At 39.1% G+C, this 17,093-nt stretch overlaps 1 pseudogene; it reads left to right on the top strand.

The window, feature by feature from the left end:
* LOC121014146 (uncharacterized) overlaps positions 1–14,452 on the top strand; it is a 37,545-nt pseudogene extending 23,093 nt beyond the window's left edge.
* Positions 14,453–17,093: the final 2,641 nt, after the last annotated feature.

The following is a 17,093-nucleotide window of genomic DNA, read 5'->3' as shown; positions in this document are numbered from 1 at the left end:
AGAATAAAGAGCCCAGAAATAAACCCATGATTATATGGTGAATTAATCTTTGATAGAGGAGGCAAGAATATGCAATGGGAAAATAGTCTAACAAATAGTGTTAGGGTAACTGGACAGCTACATGCAAAAGAATGAAACAGAACCACTTTCTTACACCATACAAAAAAATAAACTCAAAATGGATAAGGGCCTAAATGTGAGACCTGAAACCATAAAAATCCTAGAAGAGTGTAGAGGTAGTAATTTCTTTGACATTGGCAATAGCAATATATTTCTAGATATGTCTCCTGGCACAAGGGAAATAAAAGCAAAAATAAACTATTGGGACTACATCAAAATAAAAACCTCTGTACAGCAAAGGAAATAAACAAAACTAAAAGAAAACCTACTGAATGGGAGAAGATATTTGCAAATGACATATCTGATAAGTGGTTGGTATCCAAAATCTATAAAGAACTTATCAAACTCAACACCCAAAAAACAAATAATGCAGTGAAGAAATGGGCAGAAGACATGAAAAGATACTTTTCCAAAAATATACAAATGGCCAACAGACACTTCAACAGTTCTGTACATTACTGAGTATTGGAATATTATTCAGCCATAAAAAATAAAATATTGCCATTTGCAATGACATGGGTGGATATAGATAGTATAATGCTAAGTGAAATAAGTTAGTCAGAAAAAGACAAATACCATATGATTTCATTCATATGTGGAATTTAAGAAACAGAACAAATAAAGAAAAAAAAAGAGACAAACAAGAAAACAGACTCATAACTATTGAGAACAAACTGATGATTACCAGAGGAGAGGTGGGTGGAGGATAGCTGAAATAGAAGAAGGGGATTAAGAGTACACTTATCCTGATGAACACTGAGTAATGTACAGAACTGCTGAATCACCATATTGTACACCTGAAATCATTATAACACTGTATGTTAACTCTACTGGATTTAAAAAAAAAGAAAGATTGGCAAAGTGGATTAACAACAAACATAATCTAACAGTACACTGTTTTACAAGAAACTCACTTCAAATACAAGTTCATGGGTAGATTAGAAGTAAAAGGAAAAAATTGTTAATTTAAACAGGAAGGATAAAGTAGACTTCAGGGTAAAGAATATTACTGGAGACAAAGAGGGATATTACATAATGATAAGAGGATCAATTCACTAGGAAGACATAATAAGCCCAAATGTGTACACACCAACAACATAGCCTCAAAATACACAAAACAAATCCCACAGAGCTGAAAGGAGAAACAGAAATTCACAATAGTTGGTGTCTTCTAACAGTCATTCTCAGCAATTGATAGAACTAATAGTAATAAATTTTTAAAAATTGTATTCATTTTTTCCCCCATGCAAAATATATTGTATAATACGAAAACAAATAACCAGTGTGTTTGTTAGAAATGTTGTTAGAGCACTCCTTCCTTTGGTAAATCTCTATTGAGCCAGTGTGAAGTGCCTAAGCTTACTGAATACATGCTTGGGTGTGGTCAAGAGTTTAAAGTCATACCCTGTGTCTGCAGTGCAGCTGCCTTGCATTCCTACAGGTGCTGGGGCCATTCTTGCTCTCAGAGACCATGCAGAAGATACCTGTGTGTGGGAAGCACTGCTTGACAGCCTCAGTGGTGCATGGAGCCGACCAGCAAAACCAACTGCCATGACTCCCAGACCCCCTGAAATCCTTGGGGGCCATAGATACTTCATAACTTGCCCAGGATTGTTGCTGTCCAAACAAACAAACAAACAAACAAACAAACACATGTACTAGAAATCCCAGAAGCTTCTGATCCTCAAGAGCCCTTTCTAGGACTGTTCCAGAAAATCACTCAAGGTTTGCAGCCTGACTTATACAGCCATGGGTTTTATAGGAGGCCCACAAGACATACCTGGTCTGCCAATTTGAAGACACAACTTTTTTATTTAAAGCAGGAATTCTCTCTATGTTATCCATCGTACAGTCTTCTTTCTGGATTACACTTCCACAGCAATAAGCACTTCACGTCACTTCACCAGAAACATGCCATTCCTAGGTAGATACTCATCCTTCTCTGGATGATTACTAGCATCCTTCTCAAAAGGTGGCTGCCAGGCCAGAACACAATATTCTAGACATGACATCATGAAATTAACATCACTATCTTCTTTGTTCTACCCTTAAATTCCATTATGCAATCTTCTGGGGTACCCAAATCATGTTCTTAGTCATTTCAAAATTATTGGTACCAAATATTAATTTTTTTTTAATTTTTTTTCAACGTTTTTTATTTATTTTTGGGACAGAGAGAGACAGAGCATGAACGGGGGAGGGGCAGAGAGAGAGGGAGACACAGAATCGGAAACAGGCTCCAGGCTCTGAGCCATCAGCCCAGAGCCCGACGCGGGGCTTGAACCCACGGACCGTGAGATCGTGACCTGGCTGAAGTCGGACGCTTAACCGACTGCGCCTCCCAGGCACCCCTCAAAAATTAATTTTAGGGGTACTATTAAACCACTTTTCCCTCATCCTATAATTGTTATATATACACACATTCTTAAATTTTAACATATACCAACATTTAATCTCAATGTAGAACTTTATGCACAATGAATTTCATTCTATTAGATTCAGTCTTTCTAGGGTTTAGAAATCCTTTTTTTCTCTTTATTCTTTTCAATCTTGATTCTTTTATTTAGAGTATACAGTCTCTATCATGGGCATATATCTTTTTTGCCTACTGAGTGATGATGCCCTGGTTTTCCTGTAGAAGCACTGCTTTTCCAAAAGCAATCCATTTGGTTTAGTTGGGTGGACCACCTTCCAAATCCTGTTGAAGGCATGTGACCCAGGCAGGGCCTAGTGACACCAGCCCTGTCCACAACTGGGAAAAACACTTTCCTCTAAAGAGAATCAGAGCGATAGCCTGACTGGGTGTGTCCAATGTGGAGGTAGAGAGGTAGAAGATCCCGCACATGGTGGGAAACAGTGGGGTGCTTGTGACATTTGTTGAGCCCTGGATCCAGGCATGTCTGCAGCCAAGAAGTCTTCTTCTTGTGTAAGCCAGTTTAAAACTGATTTCTGTTTGTGGTGCCTGGGTGGCTCACTTGGTTAGTTGTCAGGCTTTGGCTCAGGTCATGATCTCATGGTTCATGAGTTCTAGCCCCCATTGTGCTCTGTGCTAGCCCCCATTGTGCTCTGTGCTGACAGCTCAGTCTTGAGCCTGCTTTGGATTCTGTGTCTCCCTTGTTCTCTGTCCCTTCCCCACTCATGCTCTGCCTCTCTCTCTCTCTCAAAAATAAATAAACATTAAAAAATTAAAAAAAATGATTTCTATCACTTCAGCCAAGAATCTTGTTTAATAGACCATCCCTGAAAATTGTGTCACTATGGCTTGGACAATCATATTCTCATAGGAGGTGCTGGTGGTTCAGATTTATTTTGGAGCTGCATTTCCATAGGAAAAATAGTTTTTATTTGTATTTTATGTGTGTTTAGGGTGGTTTAGTGGGGTAGGATGGATGTGTGTGTGTGTGTGTGTGTGTGTGTGTGTGTGTGTGTAAGAAGTTCTGTCAAGTGTCTTATCAGGGCTGCCACTGTGTTTGTTTAAATGTCTGATAAAAGTCAATGAGGGAGATCAGGTCGAGGATAAAGCCTGGCTTTTTGCCACCAGAAACCAAGTGAAAATTGACAGTAACTAACACTATTCTGGGTACCATGGTTTAGTTTTTTTTAAATCCAGGTCATATTGCTGGTGTGAATGTAAAATGATAGCTGCTGTGGAAAACAGCTTGGCAGGCAGTTCCTGAAAAAGTTAAATACAGGATTACCATTTGATCCCACAATTCCACTCAGATACTTGTATAACAGTGTTCATAGCAGCATTCTTCAGTAGCCAACAGGTGGACACAATCCCAATGTCTATCAACACCTGAATGGATAAAATATGGTATATACATCCAACAGAATTTTGTTCAGTCTTTAAGAGTAATAAAATTGTGATACATGTGAAATATGGATGAACCTTGAAAACACCATGCTAAGTGAAATAAACCAGACACAAAAGGATAAATATTGTATGATTTAACTTATATGAGGTACTTAGAATAGGCACACTTATGGAGACAGAAAGTAGAGTAGAGATTACCAGGGGCTGGGAGGAGGGGAGGATGGGGAGTTATTGTTTAATGGGTACAGAGCTCCTGATTGGGATGATAAGAAAGTTCTGGAAGTGAAAAGTAGTGATGTGTGTACAACATTGTGGATATACTTAATGCCACTGAATTGTACATGGTTAAAATGATGATAAGAAAGTTCTGGAAGTGAAAAGTGGTGATGTGTGTACAACATTGTGGATATACTTAATGCCACTGAATTGTACATGGTTAAAATGATGAATTTTATATTATGCATATTTTATCACCAAAATGAAAAAATACAACCTGCAGACATTAGTGCTTCCTCTGATTTAGTATGCATATCATGGATGAGGAGTCAATATTTGTTTACAATATTTTTCTTTTTATGTAAAATTTACATGTAAGGAACTGCACGAATCTTTTTTTTTTTTTTTTAGAGGGGAAAAAAGTGGGGGGCCCCCACCCGGGGGGGGGGCAGAAAGAGAGGGAGATAGAGAATCTCAAGCAGGCACCACGCCCAGTACAGAACCTGACATGGGCTCAATCCCATGACTTTGAGATCATGACCTGAGCTGAAATTAAGAGTTGGATGTTCAACCAACTGAGCCACCCAGGCGCCCCTGAACTGCACAAATCTTTGAGTTTTAACAAATGCATACACCTATATAACCCAAATTCTTATTAAGATACAGAATATTATCATCACTTTGGAAGTTCCTTCATGGCCTTCCCTGTGAAATGCTCTGATATAATTTTTGAAGTTTATTTATTTACTTTGAGAGAGAGAGAGAGAGAGCGTGCGCGCATGAACAAGTCGGGGAAGGGCAGAGAAACAGGGAGTGGGAGGGAGAGGAAGAGAATCCCAAGCAGGTTCCACAACGTCAGTGTAGAGCCTGATGCAGGGCTTGAATCCACGAACTCTGAGATCATGACCTGATCCAAAAGCAAGAGTAGACACTTAATTGACTGAGCCACCCAGGTGTCCTGCTCTGATATAATTTTTTTTAATGTTTTTATTTATTTTCAAGACAGAGAGAGACAGAGCATGAGCAGGGGAGGGGCAGAGAGAGAGGGAGACACATAATCTGAAGCAGGCTCCAGGCTCTGAGCTGTCAGCACAGAGCCGGATGCAGGGCTTGAACTCACAGACTGTGAGATCATGACCTGAGCTGAAGTTGGATGTTTAACAGACTGAGCCACCCAGGCGCCCCTGATATAATTTTTAAAAGCAGAATAGAGAATCTACAAGCAAGGATTTGTTTTTTTGCTTCTACCTATATTGGCCCTCCCTCTGAGTGTTGTGTGATTAGCAATCTAGTGCTGTTCCTGGATGTGGAGGAAGAGGAGAGGGTACAGAAAGCTGAGGAAAGGACACTTCTGTCCCAATGTTGGGATATGGGATGCAGGTGGAAGTAAAGAGAATATGTATTCTGAAATTCACACGAGTTAGTTTTATCTTCTCACTAAAGCAGTCTAATCAGAATTGTCTCTTGGTATATTCCCTTATTGTCCACTTCTCTTTGGCTCTTAGCAAAATCCCTCTCTAGCCCCTTGGGCTGAGCCCAATGACTTTGAGCCAACAGCCCACGGCTCTCAGAGAAGTTCTGTGTTATTGAGACTGCATGGCTAATGACTGACCAGTGGCAGTTCCTCATGTGAATGTTGTGTGAATGGACTGGCTGAGTAATGACAGTGCAAATCTCGGAAAGATAAATCCTCCAAATAGGAGACTTGCCTTGATTTAACCTATCTAAAGACAGTCTGTTTTCCCCTCTTTCTCCTCCTCCTTTTCCTTTACCAATTCTTAGGTTTTTTAAATTGAACTGTATACTTCTGAATCTGTTACCTCATGAGAAGAATGTATATTATTTTTTTTAATTGGAATAATACAGCAGAAAGAGAAAGTATCTCTTTTTATGCTCCAGGAAGCATACCTGGTTTATAACTTTTGAAGACTTTTAAAAATACACACAAAAATGAGTATGTCTCTCTGTATTTTTTTTTTTTTTTTGAGAGGGCTTATGTGAATGAGGGGCAGAGAGAGAGGGAGAGAGGGACAGAAGCGGGGCTCACCTGAAGCGGGGCTTGAGCTCACTGGAAGCAGAGCTGGATCTCACAAACTGTGAGATCATGACCTGAGAGAAAGTCCGATGCTTAACTGACTGAGCCACCCACATGCCCCTGTCTCTGTATTTTAAAAAAGTTGTAACAAATTATTCATACTGATCTACAACTTGCTTTTTTACCTGAGATGTATATTTCACAGGCATTACTATGTGCTTCTTCTGCTGTAAGATCTACTGACTTCGAGAAAATGACTCACAAAACAACCTGAGAGTTTTATTTTATTTATTTTACTTTATTTTATTTTATTTTTGTTTTATTGGGTTTATTCTTTTCAAAGTCATGTGGATTAATTTAAGTGTCTCAAGTAAAACTTTGGTTACAAAATGACATGGTTGGCCAAGAAAACAATTTAGGAACTCACAATTTTCCATCCACTGACTTTTGAACATTTTTTAGGAGAACCCCTTCTCCCAAGGCTGGTTTTAAAGAGTGCTTAAGTAATAAATCTGCTTGAGGAATTGTACTTAGCCATTTCTTTACTAAGGGATGAGCAGAAAAGAAAATAAAGTAAGGAAGAAAAATTTTGAGCTTCCTTATCACACCAGAAGGAAATTCCAACTCATAGTTACAAAATGGGATACCCTAAGACCCTAAGCAACATATTTACTACAATTTTTGCCTTTAAGAAAGCCTCCCAATCCCATCAGTTTCCGTTCTTAAGCAAGGCATGGAAAGGTCTTAATATCTGGGTTAGATGGGGACAAAAAGGTCTCCAGTAATCTAATAAACCAACAAAAGCCTGCAATTCCTTTACTGGTTCAGGGATTGGGAAGGCTTGTATTTTATCAATGACAGCCTCTGGCACCACTTGGTCTTACCTGCCCAGATGACACCCAGGACACTGCCCAGATGACACCCAGGAAGGATCTGGTCAGTATTTACTTCCCATCCTTGTGACTTCAAGTGCACTTGTAATGACGCAGCTGCTTGAGACAGGAAGGATAAATCACCACAAGTTAACATTACATCATCTATGTAGTGATAAAGTACCATCTCCTCTGGCAATACCCAGTTTTCCAGATCTCTGGCTACCATCCTATGACAAATTGCGGGACTATGGAGGCACTCTTGGGGCAATGCCTGGAAGAGCCATTGTCTCCTGTTGCATGTAAATAATCTATTGTCATTCACCAGGTCCAATTAGATTTCTTTTTTTTTTTTCTTTTTTTTAATGTTTATTTTAGAGACAGAGAGAGCACAAGCTGAGGAGGGGCAGAAAGAGCCAGAGACAGAATCTGAAGTAGGCTGCAGGCTGTGAGCTGTCAGCACAGAGCCCAATGTGGGGCTTGAACCCATGAACCATGAGATCATGACCTGAGCCAAAGTTGGACACTTAACCGACTGAGCCACCCAGGCACCCCTAGATTTCTTTACAGGCCAAACTAGACTATTATTGGATGGGCTTTGAGCAGGCCTGATTACCTCTGCTTTTCCTAATTCTTTAGTGGTGTCAGCAAACTTGTTATGCTCCCCACCCCCCGTACTTTATATTGTTTTATGCTTATTATTCTTCAGAGGAACTGGCAGCTGTATAGATTCCCATTTTGCAGAACCCACAGTGATGGGTTTTACGACTCCAATGTGCAACTTGAATTTGCCTGTCATGGTAGTCAGGTCTAGATCCTGTAAAACATCTACACCCAAAACATACTGAAGAATGGGTGATACATGCACTAGAAAACAGCAGGGTGGGAGCCTGCCAATCTATAGGTAGAGACTAGTTTGTCTGACCTTGATAATTTGTCTCCCATAGTATCAATTGCTTCTATTTCTCCCTGAGATATCAAGGAGTTTCCATAGATTAGTGTGCATTCAGCTCCAGTGTACAGTAGAGCTAGTACAGTCTGTCTGTTAGTGTGCAACTAATAAATGATTAATTCAACATGGGGCCTCTGGTCACCCCTATTGTACTCACCAGAGGGCAATGTTGATCTAACTTCTAATCTCTAGGAATAAGGAGTACCCATACTCTAAATTCACTTGTTAGCAGAGGGGCACTCAGGAACACATCTGGCTTTTTTGAGCCTTCTTTCAAGGGAATAAACTGCTTTCCTTTAGTCAATGCCTTCCATAGGCTTAGCAAGACCCATTGGATTGTTTGTCTATATTTCCTCTTGGGGTCCTAGATAATATTAGAGTTTACAACTAGTAAATCTAGTTGTTTACTAGAGACCCTGATGGACCCCCTTTCTGCCATTTTATTATTGGCAGGATCCTTTGTTTTTCCATTTTTCAACCCATCTATTTCCCCTATGCCAGATTCTTTTGGTTTCATGTGAGTCAGCCATCATAGCCACTACTGTAGCAATGGACTGATTAACCATAGGTGCAAGGACAGATACTAAAGTCTCATAACATGCCCCTGAGGCATGGTCTTTCATATAAGAGGAAAATAATTATTTGGTCCTCTAAAATGCTGAATGTAAATGGCATGTTTCATTCCCAGTTCTCATATAATTTCTTATAGTTCTTCCATAGAGGTCCAGTGTAATGGAGGGTAGGGAAAAATCCCCTTCATTAGGCCAAGTCATCTTTTTTTTTTTTTTTTTTTTTTTTAATTTACATCCAAGTTAGCATATAGTGCAAACAATGATTTCAGGAGTAGATTCCTTAATGCCCCTTACCCATTTAACCCATCCCCCTCCCACAACCCCTCCAGTAGCCCTGTTTGTTCTCCATATTTAAAGAGTCTGTTATGTTTTGTCCCGCTCCCTGTTTTTATATTATTTTTGCTTCCCTTCCCTGATGTTCATCTGTTTTGTATCTTAAAGTCCTCATATGAGTGAAGTCATATGATATTTGTCTTTCTCTGACTGACTAATTTCGCTTAGCATAATACCCTCTAGTTCCATCCATGTAGTTGTGAATGGCAAGATTTCATTCTTTTCGACTGCTGAGTAATACTCCACTGTGTATCTATCTATCTATATATCATATATATACATATATATACACACACACATACATATATATGTGTGTGTATATATATGTGTATATATATATATATATATATATATATATTACATCTTCTTTATCCATTCATTCATCAATGGACATTTGGGCTTTTTCCAAATGTCATATGGGCTTCATATGCAACAATTTATGCTTCATCTTAGAAGGGAGATGTATGTGAAGTCATATGATATTTGTCTTTCTCTGACTAATTTCGCTTAGCATAATACCCTCTAGTTCCATCCACGTAGTTGTGAATGGCAAGATTTCATTCTTTTCGACTGCCGAGTAATACTCCACTGTGTGTGTGTGTGTGTGTGTGTGTGTGTGTGTATATATATATAATATACATATATATACATATACATGTATATATATACATATATATTATATACATATACATATATATACATATACATGTATATATATACACACACACATATATATATATATATATATATATATATATATATATATATATATCACATCTTCTTTACCATTCATTCATCAATGGACATTTGGGCTTTTTCCATACTTTGTAGGCCAGGTCATTTTAATGCTAGAGTTTATCAAATCAATCAAATTAGCTAAGCACTTACCCATGCCTGCGGCATGGTATATAACCTTTGTTCCAAGGCAGGTTGAGCAGTGACTGAGGCCATTTTTGACATCTCAGACCCTCTAACACAATACCATCTGTCCCAATATTCCACAGTTGTAACATACAAGATGCATCCCTTCTTGGCCTTTTTGCTTAAAATGCCTCATTAGCTCCACTAATTCACCTCATAGTCATTTTCTGACTTGTCGGAATTTATTCTTGTTATCTCAAGGCTCATGAGGGGCCTGGGTCTTTGTTTGAATCAAAGGGTATGACTGTAAGTCATTTTCCCCCTCTATTATAATATCCTCCCCATAAGCGGAGTCATTATTCCAGGGATCCTAAGCTTTAGGGTCCCAATTCTCTTGAAATATAATAATTCTCACTTTAGTGTATGGTAGCCTGCACCCATGCATCTTTGCCATTGTACATGCCATATTTTCTAAGCATTTCTCCTGCTGTTGTATTCTTGTGGATAAGATATCCATATTAGATGTGGCTTGTACATCCTTTTCCAAAGTCAATGCTTCTCTAGTCTGTTCTAATTCTCTCCTTACTTACAATTCTGCAGTGTCTCATAATGCACATATCTCTGGCCAAGCTACTGCCACAATAGCTTGTTCACTTTCCCTTCCCTTTTCCCTACCATTCTAGATAGGATATCTAACAATCCTTTGGGCCATTTCAGGGTATCCCCCTATTCATGCACTGCTCCAAAATGCTCAAAAAACCTAGCTGAGTCTTCCCACATGACAGTGGCTGGCCAGCTTGGGATTTCCCCCACCGACAATGGGATTTCCCCCACGGACTATGGGCTTTCCCCTGACAGAGCCCCTTTATCTCTGCGTGTTTTGTTTTAGGTCTCTAGCTTAGCTCACCAATTGTTAGAAGATGGAAGAGGAACAGTAAAGTATCCTTTGAGATACTTTGAAACCTAAAAATGAAGTAAGCCACTCCATACCATTTACACACAGTTTTACTGATATGGGGATTGGGTGGATGACGATCCAGGTGCTTTGCAGCTGTTGTCTGCAAGGTCTGGAGCTTAATCCACAGATTTTATAGAGCAAGGGGGTGTGCAGAGGCCATTGTGGGGTCAAAGTGTTTAACATTTAACAGATCATCTGTACACCAGAGTGGGGGAAGGGAAGAAACGATGTTATCTCTACTAGTTATCTAAACAACCTTAGGGATGATCAGATTAAGCCTTCTTGCATTCTAGTTAGGGGATACATAAACCTCCAAGGAGCTGGAACAAGTATCCCTGAGGGAGATCATTGCAGGGAGAGGAACAAGATGGAAGGCCAAAGAATCAGTCTGCTCTCCTACACCTACACTAAATGTAGTCTAGATGCTTTTTGTATATTGTAGAAGAAAAGGTATCCAAAGGTTTGGGAGTTTCAAATGTTAGAGTGGATTTGTCATGTAACAATGCTCACTCACCACAGAAGGGTATATATAGAGGACACACCTTCTTCCACTATGACTGTAAGAAATAAATTTGTGAGGGAAATCCTAGTATCTTTGAAAAGCTCTGTGGTCACTCTTCTCAACAGATTAGAAATTACAGTGGAAAATGCTGCCACTGAATTGAGATTCTTAAATGCAATGGGGTAAGTGGATCCTGGGTGGCAGGAGCCAAATGGTGGCACTTAATCACCAAAGATAAGGTGGATGTAGAGGCCACTTTTAGGTGACATGCTTGAGCAATAGAAACTTGAGCAAGACAAAAGGGCCCACAGTGACTATCAAGCAGATGTAAACAGGCTGAGTGACCAACCTCGACATAGCCATAGGCCCTAACTGACCAATGAGCTACTTACAACCAGGCACAGGTACCAAAAAAGGGAAAATTCCATATGTTCCCATATTTCCTCACTCCACTCTATAACTATAGTCCCTCACCACTGTGGCAGATAGTTTCTCCTTTGCTGTCCTGCCCACTGCTCCATTGCAGTGTGTTCAATAAATTTCTATCTCCTTTGTTCTGGCTCGGGTGAATTCTTTCACTGCCAGTGCCACTGGCCCCCACCCAACTGGAACACACCACAGTGGACATGGTTACCAAAGTGGACAGCAGAGTTGCTGCAGTAGTTAGAACAGTCTGACTTACAAGGACCTATGGCACTGGCTAGCTGATAATAGTGTCCCTAGAAGAGAAACAGGTGGGCAGTCTACTAAATTCTTATATCATCTGTAAAAGCAGATGAGTTCTAGGTCTAACTTGAACAGCAGAAGTCTAACTTGGAAAAAAAAAAGAGTTACAGCCCCTCAATTAATTCCAGGACTTGAGACAGTTTACAGACTCCAAACCCTTAACTGAAAGGTAACCTGGGTCCCCACTACACTGTTGATTTTTATTCTGTTTATACTCTTTTTACTGTTCATTTTTTCTCCCAGGGTTTTCCAAAGAGGCTGATAGCCTTTTATAAAGGTGATATGTTTTGGAAAAAATAAGACAATCAGACATTTTGGGAACTACTCAATACTGCCTCTGAACTGACACTAATTCTAGGAGACCCAAACCTCATACATCAGAGTAGGGGTTTATGGAGAAAGGGTGATCAATGGAGTTTTTGCTCAGGTCCATCTCAGTGGGTTCAGTATAGTTTTTTCCCCCCAGTTCCAGAATGGATAAATGGAATTGACATTCTCAGCAACTGGCAGAATTCCCACACTGGTTCCCAGATCTGTGGAGTTAGGGGTATTACAGTAGGAAAGACCAAGTGGAATTCACCAGAACTGCTTCTACCTTGCAAAATAGTAAGCCAAAAGCGGTGACACATTTCTGGAGGGATTTCAGAAATTAGGGCCACCATCAAGGACTTGAAAGATTCGGGGATCGTGATTTTCACCACCACATCCCCATTCAATTCATCTATTTGGCCTGTGAAAAAAACACATGGATCTTGAAGAATGACAGTGAATTATCATAAACTTAACCTGTGAATTATCATAAGCTAACCATAAACTTAACTCCAATTGCTATTCCAGATCTGGTTACATAGTTTCAGCAAATTAACGTATCCCTTACTACCTGGTATGCAGGTATTGATCTGGTAAATGCTTTTTTCCCCTCCACACCTATTAGTAAAGACCACCAGAAGCAGTTTGTTTTCAGTTGGCAAGGCCAACAATACACCTTTACCTTAGGGGCATATCGGCTCTCCAGCTGTACATCATAATTTAGTTCTCAGGGATCTTGATTATCTTTTTTCCCCACATCATAGTGGTCCATTACATTGATGACATTATGCTAAATAGAACTAGTGAGCAGGAAGTAGCAACTATTTTAGACTTACTGGTCTTATTGGTAAGACATCTGCATGTCAGAGGGTGGGAAATAAATCCTACAAAAACTTAAGGGCTTCCCATCTCAGTAAAATTTCTAGGTGTTCAGTGATGTTGAGCATGTCAAGATATCCCTTCTAAGATGAAGCATAAATTGTTGCATCTGGCTCCACTATAACCAAAAAAGAGAATGCTTAGTGGGCCTCTTTGGATTTTGAAGGCAACATATTCCTCATTTGAGTATGCTACTCTGGTCCATTTACTGAGTAACCCAAAAACACTGTTAAATTTTGAGTGGGGCTCAGAACAAGATAAGGCTGCAACAGGTCCAGGCTGTTACCTATGCAAGCTGCTGGGCCCCTTGGACCATATGATTCAGTAGATTCAATGATGCTTGAAGTATCAGTAGTAGAGATGCTGTTTGGAGCCACTGATAGGCTCCAATAGGCAAATAATAATGCAGACCCTTAAGGATTTGGGGAGTGAAGTCATGCTATCCTCTGCAGATAACTATTCTCCTTTCGAAAAACAGCTTTTAGCTTGGCTACTGGGTATTAGAGAATAAATGCTTAAAAATGGGCCACCAATTTCATGAGCTGCTCATCATGAACTGTGTATTATCTGACCCACCAAGCCACAAAGCCAAATGTGCATTGCAGCACTCCATCATTAAGTAGAAGTGGTATATATGGGATTGGGTCTAAGCAGGCCCTCAAGGCAGAAGTTACATTAGGAAGGGGCCAAATGCTCATGGCCCCCACTCCTGCCTTCTCGCTCCCAGCCTCAACCTATGGTCTCACAGGGCATTCTCTAAAATCAGTTGATTGAGGAAGAGAAAGCTTGGGCTCGTTTATAGATGGTTCTATGTGATATGCAGACACTAACTGAAGTGGACAACTGTAGCACACTATGACCCCTTTTTGGGACATCCCTAAAGGACAGTGGTGAAGGGAAATCCTCCCTGTGAGCAGAACGTTGAACATCTGGTTGTTCATTTTGCTTGGAAGGAAAAATGGCCAGAAGTGCTATTATATACTAATTCATGAGCTGTAACCATGGTTTGGCTGGATTATCAGGGTCTTGGAAGAAACATGGTTCGAAAATTGCTGACAAAGAGACCTAGAGAAGAGGTGTGTGAATAGAGCTCTCTGAATGGGCAAAAAGCATGACTATATTTTTGTCCCATGCAAATGCTCACCAAAGGTAACCTCAGTAAATCAAGTGAATAAAATGACCTGTTCTGTGACTACCAGTCATTCTTTCCCCAGCCACTCCTGTGATTGCAAATGAGCTCATGAATGGTGGCTACGGTAAAAGATGGAGGTTATGCATGGGTTCAGCAATGAGAATGTGAGCTCCACAAGAGACAGACTGTGACTATACCTTTGTTCTTGTGTCCCCAGAACCGACAGCACAGTTGAATGAGGAAATATATTAACTACAAAAGTTTTAATATGTAGTACTGAGAAAAGAGACCATGGAGCAGCTCTTGGTAATATTTTCTTATTAAGTTACTTAAAAATAGTGATGACCATGAACATTTCTGAAATTCTGTAAAGTGATGGGAGATAAACACACATACACACATACATACATATGTATGTATGTAAACATGTATATATACACTAATACTTGCTTTTCTTTAAACTCCCAGAAGTTTTTTGTTTTAGATTTTTATATCAGCCAAAAGGTAACTGAGTTTAGGAAACAGCCAATTTCAAATTTTATAGGCAAAACGTATAAATGTGGTCTTAACTGTAACTTAACTGTAACTTTCATCAATCATAAATCACTAACAGAAATAGGGAAGTCTATACTTGCTTAAGATTTTGTAAGTATACCTTGGAGATGGTGATGAAAATTAAGTGCAAAAATGAGTTTTCTAATTACAGTAGTTTCCCCTTATTTGTGGGTAATACATTCCCAGACTCCCAGTGGATGCCTGAAACTGCAGATAGTACCAAACTCACACTCGTTTGACCTTTGAACAACACAGGTTTGAATTGTGTAGGCCCACTTTTTTTTATACAGTATAGTTTTAATGAGTTAAACATGATGCTACTCTCACATGCTTCTACACAAGAGTTTACAAACCCTTGTATTTTAATGAAAATGTCACTTGAAAGATATATTGTACAAAGTGTACTTTCAGTGAGTTAAGCACAGGAGTATTCCAATATGCTTCTACATATAAGTTTACAGACTTATATCTCAAAAATGTTATCTGAAGTTATATATATGCAATGTGGTATCAGTGGTTTAAGCATACGGCTTATCCTGTGCATGTAGGCCCACTTACACGTGGATTCTTTTACAGTTATGTATTTTCCTAATGATTTTCTTAACATTTTTCTCTATTGTAAAAATACTGTATATGATACGTATAACATCTAAAATACATGTTAATTGTACTATTGGTAAAGTTTCTGGCCAACAGTAAGCTATTAGTTAAGGTTTGGGGAGTCAAAAAGAGACTTCGGGAATTCAAAAGTTATACAGATTTTCAACTGCATGAGATGGGGACAGGGTTGGCACCCCTAGGCCCCACGTTATTCAAGGATCAACTGCACTGTTTTTTCAAATTAAAATTTAATTTGTAAATTAGGCATAGGATAAAATCAACATGAAAATAGAATCATACTATATTTTAATAGATATAGATAATTATATATATATATATATATATATATATAATATGTGATGAGATGAAGTGACGTGAATGACAGGCACTGTGATATAGCATCAGTCTACTACTGACCTCCTACTCACCTGTCAAAAGAAGGATCATTTGCTTCTGGACTGTGGTTGACTAAAACCATGGAAAGCAAAATTGCAATTAAGGAGGGACTACTATACTCTGAGCCCATTCTCTCCCCTAACAAGATGTCCATGTGTTACAGCTACAAATCCACATAAGCCAATTCCTCCCTCATAACTTGCCAAATTGTCTCACTTTTCCTTACTTCCTCTGAAATATTAACTACGATAAGTAACTATTTGGATGTCTGGACTATAGGAAATACTGGTAGCCTGTTCTTCAGACTAGATTTTGTAGTGATAAAATTTATTTCCAGCTCTCTTTATTTCAAGTCTATTGGCTCCTTTGAAATTCTTTTAGATGATAGATGTGGTTTGGAACTTTTCACAACTTAAAATATAAAGGTCTTTGGAAGTTACAAAAACAAATACTTTAGACATCTGAGGTGTCCTCTGCTTTGACAGACTTGAAACTTTTTAAAATACAAAGCCATCATGCTTCCCTTCAGTTTAGCACCCAGATGTTTCCTTAGAGTCTTGAGTTGTTCCAGGATTCTGTGGACACCACTGAGTTAGCCTGCTGTTGCAAAGCAAGATGAAGGAATCCTTTCTCAGAGAAAACTCAGATTGAATATGGTACATTATATTGATGTATGGACAAAAATTATTGAAGGTTTTGTGGGCTATAAGGTTCCAGTTGTCTTCGGTCTCTCATTCCCTTCATAATTGAGTATGGCTATATTAAATATTTCACCAGCTTAGTCCTTGTGTTTTCTTATTGATTGGGAGCATGAGACTTTTAAACACACATACACCTGCTTCTTTGGCCTGCAGAATGTAGGTATATTTTCACAATTTTCCCCCTACTAATAAAAATACATGTCTTCCGTGGAACAGGTTAAAGAAAATAATCATCCATAACCCACTCAAAAGTTTGGCATATTTTCTTTCCATCTTTTAAATATACAAATATATTGTCTTATTTGTATTTACTACCTGTGCAACCATATGCTTAGGCTGTTTTTTTCCCTTCCAAGTTTAGTTTTAATTCAGAGATTACGTAGCTAGCTAAGCCCCCAATTTTGACCCAGTGATCTTCCTAGGCCAGAAGCCTATTTTTGTAGTCCACACTCATCTCTTGTGGATCTTTAACACATTTTTCCAGTTACTATCAAACATGAGAGACTTGTTCATCATAGACATTAAATATACTTTTGCTAACACTAGGCAACAAATGA

Source organism: Herpailurus yagouaroundi, unplaced genomic scaffold (assembly GCF_014898765.1).
Source record: "Herpailurus yagouaroundi ecotype Mexico unplaced genomic scaffold, PumYag 201, whole genome shotgun sequence".
Taxonomy (NCBI): domain Eukaryota; kingdom Metazoa; phylum Chordata; class Mammalia; order Carnivora; family Felidae; genus Herpailurus; species Herpailurus yagouaroundi.
Note: the sequence above shows the minus strand (reverse complement) of the source record. Positions and strands in the feature narration are given on the sequence as shown.